Source organism: Bos javanicus, chromosome 3, assembly GCF_032452875.1.
Source record: "Bos javanicus breed banteng chromosome 3, ARS-OSU_banteng_1.0, whole genome shotgun sequence".
Lineage (NCBI taxonomy): Eukaryota > Metazoa > Chordata > Mammalia > Artiodactyla > Bovidae > Bos > Bos javanicus.
This window is the reverse complement of record NC_083870.1, coordinates 38,636,607-38,652,300: the sequence shown is the minus strand read 5'-3', so window position 1 is coordinate 38,652,300 and position 15,694 is coordinate 38,636,607.

Here is a 15,694-nt window from a genome sequence, read left to right as displayed (position 1 = left end):
ACTTAACTTGGATCACAAACAAAAACTCTACACTTTTGCTCATCCCTTCTTTTACATTTTTAATGTCATAATTTATCTCTTTTTGTTTTAGGTTGTTGTTGTTCACTCGCCCAGTCGTGTCCAAGTATTTGCCAACCCATGGACTGCAGCACTCCAGGCCTCCCTGTCCCTTACCATCTCTGGGAGTTTGCCCAAGTTATATTAGGTACTTACTAACAAATTATAAAAACTATAATTATTTTTAATCCTCTTTTTGTTTAATTATGATACTATGGTTAAATGTTGACACATCATCCTAGTTCAGAATTAGAGTTTTCTGAATCTAAGTTTCTATTTGGGTCTTCCCTGGTAGCTCAGATGGTAAAGCGTCTGCCTGCAATGAGGGCAACCCAGGTTTGATCCCTGGGTTGGGAAGATCCCCTGGAGAAGGAAATGGAAACCCACTCCAGTACTCTTGCCTGTAAAATTCCATGGACTGAGGAGCCTGGTAGGCTACGGTTCATGTGGTCACAAAGAGTCAGACACGACTGGGTGACTTCACTTTCTATTTATCTTTACCAGTTTTTTGTTTACTTTCTTGTTTTTTCATCTTACTAACTAGAATCTGTTCGTTTTAGGTCTGTTTCCTTTCAGTATTTGTTGTAAGGCAGGTCTAGTGATAATAAGCACCTTCAGTTTTTATCTAGGAAAGTCTCTATTTCCCCTTCATATTTCAAGGTTAATGTTGCTAGATAGAGTATTCTTGCCTGGCTTTTTTTTTTTTTTTTTCCCCTTTCAGCGTGTTGGATAATCATTTCACTTTGTCCTGGTCTGTAAGGGTTCCGTTGAGGAATCCACTAATAGCTTAATGTGCATTCCTCCATAGATTACAATCTACTTTTTTCTTTTGGTGGTTTTCAGATTTTTTTTTTTTTAATTTTTAACAGTTGTCTTATAGTTTGTTTTAGAAAAAATCATTTAAGAATAAAATAATATAGTGATGTATTAGCTTCACGAACTTGAAATATAAATATCCCCAGGCTGGGAAAGCTCTCACACATTATTTCTTTAAATAAACTCTCTATTCTCATCTCCCTTCAATTTCTTTTGGACCTCCCATGATTTTAATATTTGTTCTTCAGATGGTGTTGCATAAATCATGTTGTCTGCTTCACTTTTTTATTCTAACAACGCTGTTCTTCTCAGGCTGGGATATTTCTAAGTTCCTATCTTATAACTCACTCATACTCTCTATTAATTCTTTATTTCATTCATTGACTTCTTCATCTTCAAACATGTTGTAGAGAGATTTTTTTTTTACAACTTTTACCTATTATTCATTATAGTTGTGTATTATTTTCTGGATTTCATTGAGTTTATTCAAATCTTTTGTAGCTGCTTTCAGGTGAGAGCTACATTAGTTGGTTCTGTTGTAGTTTCTGTGACTTTCTCCAGTCTTGCATAGATATATTTGCTTCATGCTTCTTAATATTTCTTGTGACTGAATTCTTAAGCTTCCTTTCATTTTTACAATGCACCAGGCCAGCTGCTGAAAATCTCTTTTGTATTCCCCAAAGTGGTACTACTACTCAAGATTTTTTTTTTCTGTTTTCATAATTGTTCATAGAGGGATGTACAGTTATGTACATAATATCGTTTTTATAATTGTGTTGATTCAAGCTTCGTCTATTTTTCACTAAAAGAATAGAAAAAATGAATAGAACATTAAGTAGTTTATAGATATTAACTTATTTGGCCTATATAAAAGAGTATAGATAAGGCAATTACTGTCCTTAGTTCAAGACCTAAAATTTCTGCTCACTGGAAAGCTTTCCATCCAGATTTTTGCCCAGGATTACATCTGAGGTGGCAGTAATGGTATATTTCTGATTACTTTTACCTAGTTCCAGGATATCACATGGACTCATCTATTTTCCCCTTCCTTTCAAAGCTAAATATTTGTATCCATTCCTTGGGTATGTAGATGAGCGAAATGTGGAGACACTCTAGAAGTAAGTGAATTAAGTGAATAAGCTACATATTCATGTTCTTTACTTGTGTTTTCAGGAACGTCTTTTGTCCAATCTTGAATATACTTCCACTGAAGAAGGAATGCCGCTGCATGCAGTAGGCTTCATGACTTGTTAGATCAGATAATACTTAAGCCATGAGGAGTAGATCAATTTGCATAAGGCCCTGTTGTTCTGTAGGCAGGGGTTCAGCTGATCTTTACAACAATGCAGGGGCTGTTTCTCAACATGAGGGTACCAGGTTTCCAGATAGGGAATAATTATGCTATAAGACTCTTCAGAACATATGTTGTGATTCTCCTTTAGAAATTGGCTCAGTCTCCACAGAGCATTCTGATCTGCCGCAGACACTTCAAGCAACATTTGATCTGCTCAGGGTCAGAACTGCTTGGTCCATAGCTTGAGGTTATATAGAGAATTATTCTCCTCTAAGAGTTTTTCAAAAAACATGGACATCTTATCAAGTAGATCAGTACACACAAAGCAGTATGTTTAGCCTTTAATATTCAGTGGAGACATCAGAAGCTGTGGTGTTGTACACAGAGCTGCAAAATCTGTCTCTCTCTCTTTTTTTTTTTAAACTGTAGGAGGAATATTCTGACATGCTCAAGGCTTTTGGCCCTCTAAAACTGTACTTATGGTGTATGTCTTTAAATTTTTATGACACTTTTCCCCCACCTTCTAATATGTATAGATATTATTGAGACTTCTAAGATCCTTATTACTCCTTGCTCCTCTGGTCATATAGCCTTGGCATTACCAGTGTAAAGGCAAATATGAGAATGTATGGAACTAAATTATAACAGAATCACACAGTGTTGTGGACTCAATGATAAAGAATTAGATTGTGTTCTTGCCTCTTCCAGGTTGAAGTAAATTGCTTCTGTTCTTTGTTTAATGAGACAGAAAAAAAAAAAAATACTGCTCAGTTCAGTGGTAGTGACCACATAAATGGATATGGGTGGGATTGCTCCTGTAAATAAGAGACAACATTGTGTGTATTATCTAATTACATTTGAGATGATATTGTTATTTTCTCAAGATTCATCTACTGTCCTAACAAGCCATACAGACATGCTAAGTAGATTTTAATATCAGGAGCATTCTCTTCTGACACACCACCCAGAATTGTGAGAATATCCATAAAATGAGTTTGTTTTCATATCATCAATCTCAAAGTTCACTACAAGTTGGACTTGTGTCCAAACTTGATTGTCTCTCCAGTTATGCTACCTGTTATAATAAACCATTCTGACTTTTATTCTGCTGGTTAGATGCTACCACTTGGATTCTGCCACTTCCAAAAAGTTTGCTCCTTTAATTCAGGGAGCTCATTTTCTATGGGAGATTCTCCTACTCTTATTCCCAGTCTACAAAGGATAGCTACGGCAGAGTTCTGAAAGAATGTTCATGATTCTCTAATCTTAGTGCCTTGGTGAAGGTTGTATCTGCTGTATTCTCTCAGATGAAAATGGTTGTGTGGACTCAAGTTCCAAAAAGTTGCTATATGCCTATTTGAATTCCTTCTTCAACATTAAGCCAAGCCACTTTGGACATCCAAATTTCTTCTGATATAGATCATAATTAAGTTGAAATTTCAAAAAACCAACTAAGCAAGCGTCTAAGATGTTTAATATGATTATTTTGGTTTTGCATCTGATGAATTACCAATGTCCTATTTTCAGTTACACCACTTCTAGTATACAACAGATTGCTGTTGAAGATACATGAAAGGAAGAGAGATTATTTTAGATCTTTCAGCATAAAGTAATTTAAAACAGGGAAAATGATGTTTACAAAATTCTTGGAAGTTCTAAAGAGTTGACTGCACAGTAAAAATTCTCAAATGATTGACAGAATACAAGAGAACAGACTTTTGCTAGCGTTTCAAACTCTACCACAGTTATGTACGTAGAGGGTCAAGAGGTCATTGCTGAAAACTGCTGGGATCGAGCATGCACACATAACCTGAAATTCAGGGATTCTTGATCAGATAAGTGCCAGAACTTCTATGTTATAGACACCAGAAAGTGAAATCTAATAACCTTTAGTCCTTCAGTCACCTTCCAGTATTCACAGAGTGACTCAACATTGTAACTTTCATGTTCTTGCTCAGTAACCCAATGCAGCAGGAAGTTGGCTTCTGCTTTATTACTGTCTTTCAAATTGTATACAATAAGTCTCTGTAACCGATCCACATTTAGAACCTAACATCAAAGGAGACTGAAAGAAATGTCCTATGTCTGCAACAGAAGAAAAAAACTGGAAGGAAATTGAAATGGATGTTGATTGTCAATCAGTTATACTCAGTTCAGTTAAGTTCAGTTGCTCAGTCGTGTCCGACTCTTTGCGACCCCATGAATTGCAGCACACCAGGCCTTCCTGTCCATCACCAACTCCCGGAATTCACTCGGACTCACGTCCATCAAGTCAGTGATGCCATCCAGCCATCTCATCCTCTGTCGTCCCCTTCTCCTCCTGCCCCTAGTCCCTCCCAGCATCAGAGTCTTTTCCAATGAGTCAACTCTTCGCATGAAGTGGCCAAAGTACTGGAGTTTCAGCTTCAGCATCATTCCCTCCAAAGAAATCCCAGGGCTTATCTCCTTCAGAAAGTGGTTGGAACTCCTTGCAGTCCAAGGGACTCTCAAGAGACTTTTCCAACACCACAGTTCAAAAGCATCAGTTCTTCAGCACTCAGCTTTCTTCACAGTTCAACTCTCACATCCATACATGACCACTGGAAAAACCATAGCCTTGACTAGACGGACCTTTGTTGGCAAAGTAATGTCTCTGCTTTTGAATATGCTATCTAGGTTGGTCATAACTTTCCTTCCAAGGAGTAAGCGTCTTTTAATTTCATGGCAGCACTCACCATCTGCAGTGATTTTGGAGCCTAAAAAAATAAAGTCTGACACTGTTTCCCCATCTATTTCCCATGAAGTGATGGGACCAGATGCCATGATCTTAGTTTTCTGAATGTTGAGCTTTAAGCCAACTTTTTCACTCTCCTCTTTCACTTTCATCAAGAGGCTTTTTACAACAGTTAAATAAAATTTGACAAAACTCAAAAAAAAAAAAAAAAAGAGGCTTTTTAGTTCCTCTTCACTTTCTGCCATAAGGGTAGTGTCATCTGCATATCTGAGGTTATTGACATTTCTCCTGGCAATCTTGATTCCAGCTGGTGCTTCTTCCAGCCCAGTGTTTCTCATTATGTACTCTGCATATAAGTTAAATAAGCGGGGTGACAATATACAGCCTTGACGTACTCCTTTTCCTGTTTGGAACCAGTCTGTTGTTCCATGTCCAGTTCTAACTTTTGCTACCTGACCTGCATACCAATTTCTCAAGAGGCAGGTCAGGTAGTCTGGTATTCCTATCTCTTTCAGAATTTTCCACAGTTTATTGTGATCCACACAGTCAGAGGCTTTGGCATAGTCAATAAGGCAGAAATAGATGTTTTTTCTGGAACTCTCTTGCTTTTTCGATGATCCAGCAGATGTTGGCAATTTGGTCTCTGGTTCTTCTGGCTTTTCTAAAACCAGCTTGAACATCTGGAAGTTCACAGTCACATATTGCTGAAGCCTGGCTTGGAGAATTTGAGCATAACTTTACTAGCCTGTGAGATGAGTGCAATTCTGTGGTGGTTTGAGCATTATTTGGTGTTGCCTTTCTTTGGGATTGGAATGAAAACTGACCTTTTCCCGTCCTGTGGCCACTGCTGAGTTTTCCAAATTTGCTGGCATATTGAGTGCAGCACTTTCACAGTTATACTCAGTCCAACTTAAAAGTCAACGTTTTGAATGGGTCATACACAGAATTGTTAAATTACAAAATACTGTGGGTTGCGTCCAAATTCTTCAGATAATGAAAAGAATTAACCTTACTGGTATCATTGATCAATCATAAGAATTTTTTTTTTAGAATGGAGGGTGGCAAACTATAGCTGGTGGCCTATTTCTGTGAGGCACGTGATCTCAAAATGATTTTTACATTTTTAGAGTGTTGAAAGAGGATGGCTAAGAATCCTATATAGCTTGCAAAGTCTAAAATATTATTATCTGACCCTCTCCCCCCAAATGTTTGCAGACCCCTGTGTTAGATTGAGAACAAATAAATGAGAGAGCATGTATTTCATCAGAATTTATTGAGTGTGAAGGAACAGATTTTGTTTGCCTTTCCTATACAGTACTCATTCTTAGGATGATGCCTGGTACCCAGTATACAGTTAAATAAGTTTGTGTTGAATATAATTTACAACACTAACAATCTTTAGTGGACTCTACCATTGCCTTTTTAGGTTATATTTTTGTATACACACACATTTTTTTTCATACAGTACAATAACATAAGCAATACATTATGTTAGATTCCTATGTCAAAGCATTGACTTACACCCAATCACATATAAAATCAAGTCTGTTTTTATAAGAGCTTTATCAGCACTCAGTTTTCATCCAATTTTTATCTGTTTCTACTGTGATTATCTCAAGTAATATATTCCAAGTCATTGAAACCGTTAGTAATCCCAGTTTAATGATGACTTTTCCACACTTCTGTATGCATTTAAAAATTAAAATAAAAGTGACAACAAGACTCTATAAGAAGTAAATTTACCACTGTAAGGGCTCATGTATAGAGTAAATTCCTTTTACTCAAGGCACACCAGGTAATTACTCTAATTGGGACTTATATGCACTGATAGTTTTATTTTCTTTTCAATTATTTTTCTTTTTAACAGTTTAATTAATATATCTGTTTTTGAAAATATATCTGTGTTTTTGAAAATAATTTTCTCCGTAAGACAATATTGTTATACTGTCCAATACTAATATTTCAGATTTTATACTTAGAAATTCACAGTTTGCATAGTATAAAGGAAATGCCTTAAATTTACTTTTGGAAATGTTCAAATGAAGATTCAAATGAAGACAAAGGAGGATATCACAAGTTCAAAAAGCAGGAGGAGCATTCAAGTATTAAAATAAGTGAGCATGACATACAATTTAAATAAACTGTAAATGATGAAAGGAGAAGAATGATGTCCTACAAGCTGTTTTGTCTCTAGATATGTTATTGAAATTTCAAATGAACTTCCTAATGACAACACAATTTTATTTCAAATATTTTGCCAACCCAAAGATGAATATGATATTTGGGTGCATCCTTTTGGAGTGAATTTTATGAAGTAATTTATCTGTGCAGAAGCTTCGTAACACTGAAGTTATAACCTAAGGCAGTAAAAATTGATATTTTTATTTTCCCATAGTCAGGGAATTAATAAATTTCTCAAGCTAAAATTGCTTCTAATAAAAATATGAGAACTTCTTTAATCCTAAAAAAAAAAAACCCGAGCTACAATCATAAACAATGGCAGATAAATTAAAAATCGTATTTTTTCTGAAAAACAAATTGAACAATCACATTACCGTTTTCTAAAAGCACTATCTTCTATTTTAAATACCTTCTCTTTCTTAAATAGATTTCTCTTTGCATTTAATGCCTCATTCGTGAATATTAAATTAACACATAATATCCAAGGCATTCAAGATAGTATAATTTATTTTTTTAATTTTATTTTATTTTTAAACTTTACATAATTGTATTAGTTTTGCCAAATATCAAAATGAATCCGCCACAGGTATACATGTGTTCCCCATCCTAAACCCTCAAAGATGAAACTAGAGTAAAAATTCTCAATATCTACCTAAACTAGTTAAAATAGTACAACAAATTTAATACTTTGCTGCCATAGGCAAAATATTTTGAAGATGTTGCTTAGAGTCAGTTTGTTTCTTTCTAAACCTGATCGTCTGTAATTTCATATAAATGTATACTTTTCTTAAACACTCTAAATATGTTTGATATTAAGGTAACAAGTTAATTTTGAACTACAATCTTCAGCTTTTGGGGTGTTTATCCATAAGTCAACAACCAGTTTTGGCTTATTTTTCTGGGTTTCTGAAATTTTTTGCTTTTAATTTACTTTTGTTCCTATTTGTAATAAATTTGCTTGCTGTCCACTTTTAATCACAAAACTTAGACCAAAAAGTTTCTTTCATGCAAGATTTGGAATGAATAACTGTGGATTTCCTCCTTTATATTGTCTACACTTTTACATGTTAAGTTGGATACTATAGTGGTGATTATTTCTTGTGGACAGCATAGAAAAGAAAAGAATGATAACACTTAAGTCGTGTCCGACCCTTGCAATCCTATGAACTGTAGCCTGTCAGGCTCTCCTGTCCATGGGATTCTCCAGGCAAAATATTGGAGTGGGTTGCCACTTTGTTCTCCAGGGGAGCTCCCAACCCAGGAATTAAACCCAGGTCTCCCACTTTGTGGGCAGATGCTTTCCTGACTGAGCTATGCAGGACAGCATAAGTTGTTCACAAAGAGCAACAGAAAATACAGAAAAAGAAGCAGATTACTAAAGTTTTAATATTAATATGTGTTCTTACCTTTGGTTTCTGTCGAACGAAACTCTTTTGTATAATGTTTTCTCTAATTTATTGCATTTTCAGTTATTTCCTCTCAAATTGGTTTTTGTTGCCTGAAGCAAAAAAGGCATAATTAATGGAAGAACCCTGTTCTCTGAATCTTCCTAATAATTCTGCCAGTGGTTCTCCTAATCAAAAGTTCATATTTATTAACCTGAAATTAAAATTCAATATACTCCTGACTTTTAAAAATCTTATAAAAACTGTATTCTTCAGATTTAAAAAGTTTTTTATTCTTTGTATATATTTTTATTCATAGATTCACAAATACTTAAGAACTATCACTGTGAAAGTCACTTTTATAAGTATCATATACTCATATTTTCCTCTCTTGTATTTTCCTTGTTTTTTGAGTTTACAGTAATTATCTTTCTTTTCAATTTGATTTACAGATTGATTTACAAATAATTGATTTACAAATAATCATGCTTTATTATTTGTAATTCTAATAAAATAGCATGTTTGTAACTTAAATAATATGATTAACATATATGACCAAATTCCTCTTCTAGACTTTAGTATCTGTTAATACATCTTACTAAATAAAATATTATAATACACAGATTGCCTTGAAGGAGTGTGGGTTACTGAATAGTTCCCTTTTTTATTGTTATTATTCTTTCTAATATGAGTAATTTCTATTTCATAAATTCCACTTCCTGGTTTCATGTTTATAATTGTCAGAGGTATAATTTTATTCTTTAGCTGCCTTCTTTATTTCTACAATGGCAATACCTTTTGACATGATCTTCTTGTTTCATGACACTTTCTTTGTAAGCTAACCACTAAAATTTTATTGCTTCCTGATATTTATTTTAAACAATTACAATAATCTTAACCTAATCTTTGATAGTCTGTCACCTATTAATTTCATAATATTTTCAAACTTTTCTTTTTTTTTTTTCGACACTCAAAGCTTCTATAGTTTCATTCATCACTTGTTAATAACATATTTATGTGTATATATATATAAGTGGAAGCTGTTTCATTCTCCTGTATGATAAACATTCTCTTGTTTATTATATATGCACATGTGTTTTAAGTCACTTCAGTCATGTCTGACTCTTTGCCACCATGTGGACTATAGCCCGCCAGTCTCCTCTGTCCATGGGATTTTCCAGGCAAGAATATTAGAGTGAGTTGTCATGCTCTTCAGGGATCTTCCTGACTCAGGGATCAAACCAGCATCTCTTGTCTGCTTCATCAGCAGGAGGGTTCTTTAGCACCACCTGGGAACCCCCATACATAATCTTGTTTTTCATTTAACCTTCTTGTATTCTCATTTACTTCACATATTCTTTGGCTGTTCAGTTGGTACATTGAAGTACCCTGATCATTCTGGTGTTGCTCCTGGTGAGTCTGTAATGATCATTCTCCATATTCCATTTTGTATTTTCCTTTCAATTTACTATATAAATATTTTTCAAAATAATATTATTAAGAATCAGTATTGATCATGTCATTCTCCACTCAAAAACCACAAGCAAATTTCTGTTTTTCAAGTAATTATTATTCTCCTAACTTGATACTAGGAATTTTGGAGTGTTTTCTGTTTGATTTTCATCACAGTTGACCTTGCAGTTTTATATTTCATCACCTCCAACACATGCTCCTTGCTTTATCATTAATGTAATATTTGTCCACCCCCTTGACTTAAAATTTTGTTAAAATGAAATACATTTATACAAATGACAAAGATGCCATACTTTATATTCAGGTATGAAACTAGTACTACAATTGGTAAGATAACTTGGGGAATAGGAAGCACAGTTTTCATGGTTGATTTGGGAGATGTGCAGAAGGTGAAAAGAAGGAGCTGGCATTTTAGGTATAGTAAAAGAAAGAAAAAACATGGTTAGTAGTCTTTCTAAGAATAACAATATCATATAGTACAGGCTTAATAATAACAGCTACAACAAAGGATTTCATTTTAGTGACTAAGAGGCATGCAGATGTAGAAGTGTGATTTTGGATTACAGTAACATCATCTTCCATCAGAGAAGGCAATGGCACCCCACTGTAGTACTCTTGCCTGGAAAATCCCATGCATGGAGGAGCCGGTAGGCTGCAGTCCATGGGGTCGCTAAGAGTCGGACATGACTGAGCGACTTCACTTTCACTTTTCACTTTCATGCATTGGAGAAAGAAATGGCAACCCACTCCAGTGTTCTTTCCTGGAGAATCCCAGGGATGGGGGAGCCTGGTGGGCTGCCATCTATGGGGTCGCACAGAGTGGGACACGACTGGAGCGACTCAGTAGCAGCAGCAGCAACTCTAATTTAAGCAATGGAATATTCCTGAAAAAGAGGAGAAATATGGAGCTTCAAGAGGGAGAAGGGGGTATCAATGAAGTTGCTGTTGTTATTGTTGCTGTTTTTGATGGGTTATCTAAATGTATATTTTCATACAGCTTGGAATGATACAAACATTTGAAGGAAAATTGATAATTCAATAGAGAAGGAGAAAATCACCAGAGTGGTATCTTTGAATTGAGGAATTAGTCATAAAGCCAATCAGCACTCACATATTATGCAGGTTGATGTTAAATTTTGGAATTTCTCTATTCTTTTTTTCCTTTTCATTGAAGTAAAATGCAAAACTATAAAAGTAAAGGGAGAATGGAGGAAAATTGTTGGATACCTGAGGAGAGGAAACAGTGTCTGAAGTCATCCCTCAGTGGAGTGGAAAGATGAGGGAACTAGCCCAATACAGAAATATTGTTTGACAACACAAGGGGCATAGTGAGGGTGATGGTAGTAGATACAGTGTGATGCCTGTGAACACTTGAAAGAGTCAGCAACTTTAATTGAGGTACCCTGAAAATAAAATGGCTTCAAAACCCACAAGTTTATTTCTTTTTCTAATTAGATCTGAAGTAATTGTTTCAGGTTGTTGGGGAGCTCTGATACCCTAGTTTCTTTTCCAGAATTTATCTTGGATTTCTTTAGGGACTGACTATGTGCTTGTTCAAATATGGCTCAGAAACTTATTTCAGTTTATGATAAAGAGGGAAAAATCATGTGCTTAAATTCTTATAAATAAGGAGACAAAGGGTGAAAACATTACTTCTGTTAACATTTAATTGATGAAAAATTAGCCTGCCAAAGTGGGGCAAGATGCTATAAAATATATCTACCTGAATAAGAGTCTATCACAAAAGAGGAACTAATGGATTTGTACCAATATTTCCTACCTTCAGTATATAGCACACACTGAAAAAAGTTTAGTCTCTCTATAGTCAGGTGTGGAATATGTAGAAGTTTGGATAGAACAGTTTTATTTTCTGTTTGAGTACAAAGAAAGGGGAGATGTCCATAGAAATTTGAGGGTATATGCAAAAAAATGGTTATAAGGTAAAGTGATCAAGCCTTTGGGAAAAGTAAAATAAATATATGAAATGGGGGCTGCTGATGAGGACTACTGGAAAAAAAATATATGAGAAATGCAGGTTTATAGGAAGTAAAATGTGACTATGGCCTTTGAAGGGACTTGAAAAGAGTAAAATACCTTAAGTCAATTTTTTTTAATATGTAAAAATACTGAGAAATTCTAAGAAATAAATATAGGATTAAATTGTCATTACCGGACCTCCTGACTTGGCCCCCAGCAAGAGTCCTTCTGCTTGATGTTGCTCGCACCAAGAGAAGGAGACCAAGTTCAGTTCAGGAGCAAAGGATTCTCTATTCTATCAGAGAATGGAGAGGTGTGGGCATGTACTTTAGATACACTGTTCTCCTCCAAGGAGGTGGATGGGGCTGTTTTAAGGGTTTTTCAGTGGGGGAAGGGGTGGAGTTCTCCAGGGTCAGTGCAGCTGTAGCTGCAGTCTTGCTGCTCAGGCTCAGATGGCAGCTTCCAGGGCAGTGTCCTTGTACACCAACATCCACCACCATCTTAAATTAGGGTGTCCCACTGAGCTGAGGTGTCAGGGCACAGCCATCTCACATGGCAAGACCAATACAATATTGTAAAGTAATTAACCTCCAATTAAAATAAATAAATTTATATAAAAAAAAGAATTCTGGTCAGAATTGTCAAGTGCAAGATCTGTGTGTGCCTGCGGCACCACTGAAACTAGACTGCAGAACACATGTATATCTGTGGCGGATTCATTTTGATATTTGGCAAAACTAATACAATTTGTAAAGTTTAAAAATAATATTTAAAAATAAAATTTAAAAAAAAAGGAAAAATGGTTAGACTTTATTGTATTACTCGTATTCTATTTTTATTCCGTGGAATTGTTGATGGGCTTTGCCAGGTGACATTATGAATTCATGTTGCTAAATAACATAATTGGAGGAGGGTCTTCCCATGTGGCACTAGTTGTAAAGAAGCCACCTGCCAATGCAGGAGACGAAAGAGACATGGTTCATTCCCTGCGTTGGGAAGATCCCCTAGAGGACAGCATTACAACCCACTCCTGTATTTTTGCCTGGAGAATTGCATGGACAGAGAAGCCTGATGGACTACAGTCCACAGGGTCCGCAAAGAGTCCGGCACGCCTGAAGCAACAACACATGAGTAATTAAAGAGAAATTCAAGCAATTGAGAGGCTAGATTCTTAGACACACATTGAAATACTCACTGGAAAACCTACCATCTGTAGGTCTACTTAAATGCCAATCATTTGTCCTCTCCTCTTGGAAAAAGATCTTAGCATAGATTTTCTATGTAAATGTTCCCTGCTTGCTTACAACTTTAGTGATGAGCCAGTCCCAGTCATTGTGAGTAACCTTTTATATGAAGGATTTAAAAAACAAAAATAACAAAGAAAAAAATGAAATTCTACTCCATAGATTGATAGTGAGTCAGACAACATATCCTATATCTTTCTGTTCTGGTTTTGATAACATAGTTCACATTCACTCCCTGTCAGTGCATGAGTAATCCATAAAATAACACATTTTAGTGTTTTGTGCAAGAGGGCATTTAGTGCTTAAGGAGAAAGATTGTTCTTCTATTTAGTAGTCCAGTCAGGAAGTTATGTGTGTGTATTTTAATCTTTCCTTGGCATAAATAACACTGCCAGTTTTCAATCAGATTGCATTGCCTCTAATTCTGCTTCCACCTCAAGAATTCCTTTTCTACTTGTTATTTACATCTTTCAAATATTTGCAGATCATTTTCATATTCCCTTAGCTCAGCTATAAATATTATACTGCTTTAATCTCCCTGCATAAATCAGTCTTCCCTTCTTATTATTCAGTTGTTTTTCCCCCCTGGACTCTTTCCAGTGTTATGCCATATGCCTGATATTGGAGTGCCCCAGAATTAACACAATATTGCAGCTGCAGTCTCACAAATGATAGTATCAATTTCCATTCTTATTACAGGATATCTCTTCATTTTGTATTTACTATTACTCATTTTTGTTTCTTTGTTGACTATGCTATATCACTTTTCTTTATGAAATGTTTTAATTAATCTAAAACCTTTGTATGTCATTATTTCTAATATCCATGGATTAGTCACAATGATAGTCTTTAAAATACATGATTTTATCTTGTATTTAATTGTTATTTTATTTTCCCTGGAAACTCTGTAATTTACAAAGTTCCATAAGCATCACATTATACTGTTCACTGCCTCATTTAGGATAATTTATAAATATGTTAAAGGATAACTGAAATCTAATGACTGAAGGGACGCTAATTACCCACAGGTAAACTCTGCAATGTTTGTCATTACTTTGATGACCATTTTTCATCCAATATTTAAGCCAAGAAGAAATGTTTATATTCTAAAAAATTCGATTACATGGAAGGAGCATTTAATGAAATATTTTTTAATGCCAAATATGGTTCCGAAATAACCTCACAGAGTATATGTCCCCAGTGAAATAGAATATCTCTAAACACTTGGAAAAGTATTACATAGTTTCCAGCTGCTACTGTGATACTATGTCCTCAATACCCCAAATACTATCTATATTATATTATTAGTGTTTTGTATTAAAAAGGACAACTCTCTGTTTGTATTTATTTCCATGTAGAAGCCTGAAAATGGAATTACTAACCCTCTATATAAAAAAAATTGCCTAATGAATTTTTAATTTTTTAAAAATTTTTAATGAATTTTTTAAACTTAAAGTATACTTGGAGGTACATCATGCACATGGAGATACTGAGAATGTGTAATCTGGAAACATTAGACAGAATATACAAAGGCAGACAGGCCTAAAAGGAAGCATTCTGAAGACTTCAATTTTGACTGATGACAAGTTTGGGAAATAGGAGAAAGTAGCTTCACCTGCAAGATAGGTGAATGGATACTCTTGGTTCATACCCAAAATCCAGTGCCTCCATTAATTTTGTCTAGATGTCCGCTCCTTTAATGTGTTATTGAGTTATAGGTGATCTCACATCCAGTTTGAGATTGCTTCTGATTAGTCATTTCCAATGTCAGTAATTTCAACAGATGTGAGAGAAATTGAACAAAATACAAAATTAACTTTTGTAAAGAAAAACTTTCAGCAAAGTAAGAGAAAAGGTTTTCTTCAGCCTGACATAAGCATTTATGTCAACTCTTTAGCAAGCATCATGATTAATAGCAAAGGACTGAATGTTTTCTCCTTGAAATCAGGAAAAAGACAACTATATCTCATTCTCATACTTCTATTTAATATTGTGCTGAAATTTTTAATTAGGTAATAAGATATGAAAAAAAAAAGTATCCAGATTGGAAAGGAAGAGTATTGATAAACTATCTTGATTTGCAAACAATAGGATAATCAATGTAGAAAATCTGATGGATTTACAAAACTGCTACTACAACTAATATATGAGTATAGGAAGGTTACTATGTGCCATATTAATATAAAAACCCTCTGATAATTTTTTAAAACAAAGTTAAATAAAATAACATCTATAATAATTTCATGGAATCTTTTTTTTTTAATTTTATTTTATTTTTAAACTTTACATAATTGTATTAGTTTTGCCAAATATCAAAATGAATCCATCACAGGTATACATGTGCTCCCCATCCTGAACCCTCCTCCCTCCTCCCTCCCCATACCATAATTTCAATTATATGTCTTAAAATGTGTGAGACTTGCAAACTGAAAACATTGCTCATTGATGTTATATAATTAAAGAAAGCTTAAATAAAAAGACAGAGGTACCTTGGTCATGATGTCTCAAAAGTTTGAATATTATAAAGATGTCAAATATATCTAAGATATTAAGA